Source organism: Thermobia domestica, chromosome 1, assembly GCF_964235325.1.
Source record: "Thermobia domestica chromosome 1, izTheDome1.hap1.1, whole genome shotgun sequence".
NCBI classification, from domain to species: Eukaryota; Metazoa; Arthropoda; class Insecta; order Zygentoma; family Lepismatidae; genus Thermobia; species Thermobia domestica.
In genome coordinates this window covers 111884634-111893181 of record NC_137454.1, presented here as the reverse complement: position 1 = coordinate 111893181, position 8548 = coordinate 111884634, and the positions used below count along the sequence as shown (strand labels likewise).

The following is an 8548-nucleotide window of genomic DNA, read 5'->3' as shown; positions in this document are numbered from 1 at the left end:
ATGCTGAAACCAGCAGCGAGATGACGACACACGCACAGACAAAGGAAGACGAGGCGGCAAATTTGCATGCTAAAAAAAATAACACAGATCCCCACTAACAATAATTTCCCATTACAGACAACACAGAATTGTATATAACATAATCAGATAGGCTTTAATATAACATAATAATTTATTATTGACAGACAAGTTTACATGGATTTTTGCCACCCTTCAACTGTGGTTTTGCCATGTAAATACTATTGCATGCAGCATGACCGATATAGGGGTTTTTTTCCTGGTTTCCAGGTTTTTTGTCCCTCTCTCAAAACATAATAAACCTTCTCTCGCGCTTTCCTATCATCTATTTTACCCTTCTTTCCTTCTATTTCACACATTGACAGATTCGCGTGTAAATGTCTTTCGTAAAAGATAGAAGCCGCGGCATACACCTACACCCGACAGATACTTTAGTGTACTAATTGCATGTGAGGAGAGGCATGTAGATAGATGGTTGATGCCTTACTCTCTGTCAGGGCGCGGGCTTTCCCGAGGGGCGTCCTTATTTTTAACTTTTCTGTTTTTCTATTGTCATTCGCATGTCAACTTAAGACCTCCACCAGCTAAGATCGGAGAAGCAGCTTATAAGGATGGTAAGTACCTATTTATTTACTAAAACTTATTCCGCTTTTAATAGAAACTCTACAAAGAAGCATTAACCAATTGATCCCGGATTCTTATTACTAGCATGTCTATAGTTATGCGTTAGCTACGTTAATATAGATATTTACGTGTGTGCTTATCTAGGATGATATGATAAATAATTACCTTTTTAGTTTAAATTAATGAAATGAAATCTGTACATTCAACAACCACGGGGATTTCAAACCAAGTTTAAACTTAGTAATTTTAAGGAAGTATTTCCTTAAGTATTTAAGGAAGTATATTTATTAGTTTTACTATAATTTCGTAAATAAAATATTTATTTAACCGAAATAGCTGTAATAAGGGTTTCTTTCAATCTATACATTTATTGAAGACTTCCATGTTTAACATATCGGTAATCGATTCTTAAAAGAGGAGAGGATGTTGATTTTAATGCTGGATCTGAACCATATATTCTTGAACCGAGTATCGTATTCGGGACTAAAAAACATTGAAAGCTTGTTGGTGACTAGTTCTAGAGATTAACAAAGCACATTTGAATACAGTTTACAAGAAGATTTTTAGTTTAGTTAAAGACGAACTTGATGTAGTTTCAAGTAGTTAAGTGACTTCCATAATTTTGGTTCCTGGATCGAAATAGACTACTTGTTACGATTATACATACTGCAATATTGCCTCTTATAGAATGAAACAATTATAGATCGTTCATCTCAGGTGCAAAGGGTCGTAAGTTTGATCCCGGAAAAGAAACGTTTTTCTTGTTTTGAACTTTTAAGTTCCTTCTCAGCACTGAGGCTATACGGGACATAATTTTTACATGAGAATTAAACTACATGTAGTTCCACCTGGAATTGAAATTTGAATCACACCTTTTGACCTTGCGGTAGACAATATGCATTCTATTGAGTTTCTCAAGTTTATTTTTCTTAGTTTATCTTTTTAATTAATTCACTAATTTATTTCCGTATTTTGTTTATCACAGTATTATTCATGTGAATTTACAACCCAATAATTTGGTGCTTAACTTGCGCTGAAATGTTAAACTAAAGATTTCATTTAATGTGATTTTTTAAGATTTTCCCTATCTATCCGGGATGAATATTTATTTTAATAGGCTATAATATTCCTTTTAAGTAATATTTACCTTAATGGTAACTGCCTCCATGGCATTAATCCAATGTCCGTAAAACTATTTCTGATATTTATGACTTTAAATGAATATCATGGCCTTGTATTTACGCTACTGGTCATTTTTTCCAACACTCAAATTTTGAATAAGCTTCTACTGTGGACCTATTATTTTCGCAGAACTTTGCCCCCGGGGGGATGAGGGGACGCGTCCCCCAAAAATATTTTGTAGTACAAATTATTCAATATTTTATTTTAATTTAATTTATTTACTAACGATAGAATAACATATAAATAATAATTATATTTATTTGGAATATAATATTCAGGCTGTGAAACGATTATAACAGTTCTTGATATACCTTAGGGGGTCCGTGAAGGTAAGCAGAAAGGTGACAAATGAAATCGAAGATAATAAGTAGATTGGGCTAGGTACTACCATTTAAATCACTTTCTTTCATGTCCCCCCCCCCAAATTTTACATGCCAGAGACGCCAGTGCCCCCCGTGTCAGAAACATTTCTGTGCGAAACAAAATTTGGTGACAGTTTGATCGGGATCTGAGAGATACTACAAACTGCACATAATGTATCTAATTATAATGTTTCAAATAGACACAAAAGGACAATTTGTAATAAATATTACATAGTATAAACCGTATGAAAAATTGCACAACGTATTAGTTTTGTTTGAAATAAAAATAGGCATGGGAAGTCAATGCAATGGCAAATTTGAAAATATAAAATTTTTTACGTGTACTGTAAGATCTTTATACCTTGTCGAGACATATTTAGTGCTCGTAGATTTAGTGTTCGACATTGTTAGTCCAACGAGCAGCAATTGGGCCTACGAAACCATCGAAATCTTATCATCTGCAGTATCTCTTATTCTGATCCAATTGTCACCAAATATATGCTTTATACAGAAGTACCTTTGAATACTTCTGCGGTGAATGAGGGAAAGCTCCAGTGCCAAAACAATAGGTCCACATCAGATGCTCACTCAAATCAGAAATGTCGAAAAGGTTAAAAAAGTGTTGAGTAATAGTGTATGTCGTCTTCCAACATTCTTGACCTTAAATCTCAAGATTTACTTTTTTTTTTTTTTTTGGCTTAATAATATTGGACACTTAACGAACGGACACTTAACGAACAGACACTTACACGAAGAGGGAGAGAGAGAGAGAGATCTAGTGTTTCAAAGCTCCCTATCTTAATTCTTTAAATTGAAACGTGATATTAATTAAAATGATGTGTAGATTGCAATTCAAAAGATCCATTTGTTGGTAACTAGAAGACGGACATCAATAGTAAGTTATGTTGAAAGGATTATCTACATAATAATAATATTAATTTACTTTTAAAACATGTAATCAACAATAATATAAGGGTAAAGATTGACGCGCTTCGGATAGTAAGAGCGAACTCGCCGCTGGGTCATTTCTTTTACTTTCGACCAACGATAAGAAACAATATTTTAAACTTTCGATTTCTAATTGATTCACCATGGACAGGTTTCCAATTTTCTCCGCATCGCTAAAAGGAAAAAAAAAGTAAAGATACTTTACTAAAGAGTGAAAAAAATGAAAAATTAAGATTGCTCGAAAACGACTGAAATTATTTTATTTATATTTCATACATCAGTGTTCCATTACCAACCCTATATTAAAGTATAAGACATTTCTTCTGAAAAAATACAAAAGGGACAGTTTAATCTTTTGTCTGGGTGAATTTTCTCCGACGATCTTCTCAAAAACATCTCAGGAATTCTCTACTTATTAATTTTAGAAATTAATGTTTCATTAATAAAACTACAATATGAGATACGTTATTTTTCATGAACACATCCACAATATGTAGTTTACTCTCGTGAATCAGTTTCTTTTTTAGTCGATTTTCAGAAAAACTACTCAGGTGATTGTGTTCGTATTTCATAAGCAAATATTCAATTGATAATATTGTAATACTATAATCTACATACATAAAATTTAAAGTAACGATGTTTATCCCCTCATCACAACCAATTGATAAACTTGAGTTTTTTTTTTTTTTTTTTTTTTTGTACGCAGTTAAACCCAAATCCCTTCTAGGAAGTTATTATATTATTTTGATTATAATTATTATTCTAAAATGAAAGTAGAGTGGTTCGAATTTTGGCGAGGAATGGAGTTTTTCGAAGTCGTTAAACTTAGGAAGCTGAAATTCGGTGTATTAATTCGTTATTAAAAATAAGCGTACACATGTCCTTCAATTTTTTATTATTTACGGGGAAGGGAGCACTTTCTATATGTGTCGAATTAGTAGTGGGTTATATGTAAACTTTTATGGAAAAACGATCGATATTAGTATCAGGTCGCTGAGATGAATACATACAATCCCGAAGTCATTCAAGTCCAAGTTTAGCCGCCATCGGCATTGGGATGCGAATAATAAAAAATAATTGATAAAACATGACCGAGATTTGTGTCGAATCCATAGTTGTTGTAATTGCTGAGATGATTAGTAATAATTCCGAAACAATTCAAGGCCAAGTTTTGTTATTAATTGTGATATGTCACAGCGAAGCTTGTACGTTGTCATAAAGAGATCCACAATGAGTGAAAGCATTTTTTTTTTTTTTTTTGGTCCGAAGAAGTGCTCTCCGAAAAATTAAAAAGTGCTTTGGGAAAACTTCGACCGAAGAAAATTCACCTTTTAAAGTAAACTTCCTCTTGCGAACTCTGAGAAACAACTTATGTCATGTATAACGGCTATTAATGAAAAATTTGTTTATAATTAACATAAACGCGTAAGTCGTATTTGGCAAAATTGTAAAATAATAATAACCACCAAAATATAAACTACAGTTGTGGATGTTTCTTTGATATATTATTTACATAACATTACAGGGTTATAAAAATTAAATGCTTATTTATGAAATATGTACAAAATTACCTAACAAGCACACTTTTGAATGGTGCAAAAAACAAATTATTCAAACTTATTATTTTCTTCTTCTATTAGTTAGTAATGAAAATGTATTTAAAGCTCTCCCCCCTTTATAAAATTTTCCTGTTTTAGACTTTTAGTTTGACGCATATTACTAAAGTCCTCAGAAATACAAATTATACCTCGTTTGAAGCCAATTAAGTATCCTTTCCTTCGATATAAATTTAGTTTGAATATTTCCCAAAACAGAAATATCAGAAGGAAGTTTTGAAAATTTCTTTAAAAAAAAAATCCCGGTAACTTGGAGACAAGAGAAATCGAGGCATATCTCATTATATATCAAAGAAATGTTGTGTTCATTGCTCCAGTAGCACTTAAAAAATACATTAAGTTCACTTGCAATGAGAAAAGTAGAAAATTGAATTTAGTGAAGTAGAAGATAATGTGTAATCATACACGTTCTGATTCCTATAAGAATTGTATGAATAAAATAAGGAAGCGAACATTTCTGTCGGCAATTTTTAAAACTTCCCTCTGTTATTTCCGTATTTTGGGGAAGTTTCAAACTAACTTACATCTAAGTGGGGATAGGTTATTTAATTGCACTCAAATGAAGTATAATTTGTATTTCTAATTTCATTAGGGCTTTAGTTATATGCAGCTAAGTAAAAGTCTAGAAGAGGAAGATCTTATAAAAGGCCGTAGTTTTAAATACACTTTCTTCCTAACCAATGACGGCGGAGATGTAAAATATATATCTCGTTTTAAGAATGAATTTCCGAAAGAACTCTCCCCAAAGAGTAAACTATCCCGTGTAAATCTTTCAAGACAAGGAAGTTAAGCCATATTTTCAGATTAGTATTATAAAGTGTGAACAAAATCGACGGATTCGTGTTTGAGACAATTGTTTAAAAAGAAAACTGAAATTATAGATTAGCCTCTGGGTATATTTTTTTATGATATATTATTTGAGTAACACTTAGAATTTCAAGTAATTATTTATTTGTGAAATATGAACGGAATCATCTGAGAATTTTGGAGAAAACTGTCCCAAAGACGTCGTACCAAAGAGTAAGCTTACCCTTGTGGATTTCTTAGGACAAGTAAATTATGCCGTATTGTCAGATCATTATTAAATCATTTAATTATGAAGTATATTTATGATTGATTCGTGTCTGAGTAAATAGTCCGTAACACTCTCACTACCAAGAGTAAACTACCGCTTCTGATTCCCCCCAGAGAAGTGTCTTGCACCTCTGTAGACCGTTGGTAATGAAACAGTAATATATGAAACATAAAATAGTTTCTACCAATTCAAGATACTTGCAGTTTATGAGGATCACACAGTATACTTATAATATTGTGCTCTTAGTCCGTCCGTCCGTTACTCCGCATGATAACTCTTGAGCGAATGCGAATTTTGTTTAGTGCAATTTACAGATGGAACCATTATCTTGGGCGAATTCGTAAATAAAGACAATTCTTCAACCGGAAGTGGTAGAAATTAACCATTTCTAGCTTAACGTTAATCACTATAGAGCAAAAACGGTAATATATATAGCGACAAGCGGTGTTCGACAATCGATAAAATGTCCCAAGAATACCTTTGAGCTCCATTCTTAACACTCTGCTAGAACTAGAAGAGGTAGAAATCTGCAACTTCCGGTTTCAATATTGATTTACATAAAAAAAAGTGTTAAGAGATAGTGAGAAGTGTTTTTATTAATGGATTTAGAGTTCTAAGAATATGTACCATCTTCTTTCTTAATCTTCTAATTTAACTGGAAGCGGTGGAAATCAGCCACTTCCGGTTTCAATGATATTCGCTATAAATTATAAATGGGTAAAGGTAGTGAAAATCAGTTTTCAGCAATCAATTAAGTATCCCGATAATATATTCCATCTCGACTCTAATATATCTAGTAAAACCGGACGTGGCAGAATTCAATCACTTCAGGTTGTTACGTTGATCGCTGTAATGAATTAAGTGTTTCAAGATTGTATTCATCCTCGACTGTAATCTCTATACTACAACCAGAAGTTGTGGAAATTAACTACTACCGCCTTTAACGTTGACCACTATAGAGAAAAACAGTAATAAGCAGCGATATGCGTTTTTTTTTTTTTTTTTTTTTGTAATCAATTAAGAGTCCCAATAATATATTCCACCTCGGCTCTAATCTATCTAACATAACCGGAAGTGGTAGTAATATATATACCACTTCCGTTTTCTTTATTGTTTGGGAAAATATTGCGTGATCCTCTTTAATGTCTTTAGCATTTTTATTTTCACCCTGCAGTCAACTACCGTTATTTTTAGAGACAAGAAGAAAATTCAATGCATCTCCACGGGAATTTTATAAAAACAATAAGTTTGTTTCCTATCATTGTTTGGAAGAAAAAAATGGCGAGTTCGCGCTTACTAGCCGGAATTCTTCAAATAACCTTGTAGTAATTGCACATAGAAAAATTGACTACGTTACGATAAGTAACCCGTTTCGAACCAGGGACATCATTTGGTGCTTCTTGCCCACTGAGCTTAAGATCTGAACACATTTTTATAATTAAAACGAAAATGATATACCAATCAAACACCTGAAACTAGACTTATATAGGTGGTACTTGTCCACAAACAAAATCTGCAATATGATGCTGTTGTCCCGAACCCTGCTACTACTGGGCGGTATTTTCAGGATAGGCTTATTCTTGGAGTATAGCTTATATTACGACCATCTGAAAAGGTATGCTAAGGGAAGTTTTCGGGAAAACGAGGCAGAAATGTTATTTCGTGTTTCCTTTTCAACAGAGAGCATATATGAGAGATGATTACTCTATAGTAGGAGCCAAACTCGGGCTATTGTACACGGCAAGTATACCCACCAGGAATCGAACCCAATACCACGCAGAAAGAAACCACATGCCATGAAGGGGCAACTTATTTCACGGTTCACGTATAGTTTGTTTCTTAACCGCATGTTGCACTACGTAACTAACTCTTTATTTTTTATTTTTCAGGAGGAACAAGAATTTGCAGGTTCCAGTAAATTGGTGAGGGAATCAACTATGTCTGAGGTAAATAATCTGGGAAAATCTATGTGGTCTTACATTTATTAACTAAAGTAAAACATAAAAATTGAATAGATATTTTTTTTTCAATTGAAAAGAAGCTTATTATTTTTTCTAACTAATTTTATAAAAAACAAATATTTTGCTTTTCGTTAAATTTTAATTAATAAAATATTTCTACATTAGTGATTTATAAATGAAGCATAATACATTTTATTATTTCAAGGCCGTAATACTGTTTTTATAGCGTTATTAGTGCAATAAATAAAATTTTAAAAATAAATTATTTTCTTTCAGAGCTCATCAGAAGGATTAAATATCGATTCAAGTGACGAGTACATACCACCATCTGCGAGCGATAGCTCCACTGAGGATTTCCTCATAGAGAGGTGAGTGTAAATACTCGTTGATGCTTTCGATTATACATGGAGTGCCTTTTGTTTATCAATTATAAAGGTATGATAGGAAAGTCAGGGTTTTAACTAACGAAGATTTAAATATGTTCAATCGTTTCAAAAGGCGCAATCCACTTACATAAATCCATATGTTTTTTTTTTTCCTTTTAAATGAAGAAAAAAGGTGGAAAGAATTTTCTGAATCTACACTGTTGCAATTTAAAAAAAAAAAAAAATGTACATTGCTTCAAGTTACAAGGCAACTGAGAAGGCTATTTCCAAATCTCCTAAACGCATTGTGAACAAATCAGTTCCTCCAAGTTCTTCGCTATTTCCCGCTATTTGAGACATGATCAAATGTGTAGAAAAATCCATATATTTTTCCCAT

General features: G+C 32.6%; 1 long non-coding RNA gene across 1 annotated transcript; it reads left to right on the top strand.

Moving 5' to 3' along the window:
• Positions 1-585: 585 nt before the first annotated feature.
• LOC145666454 (uncharacterized) lies at positions 586-8143 on the top strand. Its single transcript, XR_014127750.1, has 3 exons — positions 586-632; positions 7715-7771; positions 8063-8143. It is a non-coding gene; the product is annotated as an uncharacterized LOC145666454 (long non-coding RNA).
• Positions 8144-8548: the final 405 nt, after the last annotated feature.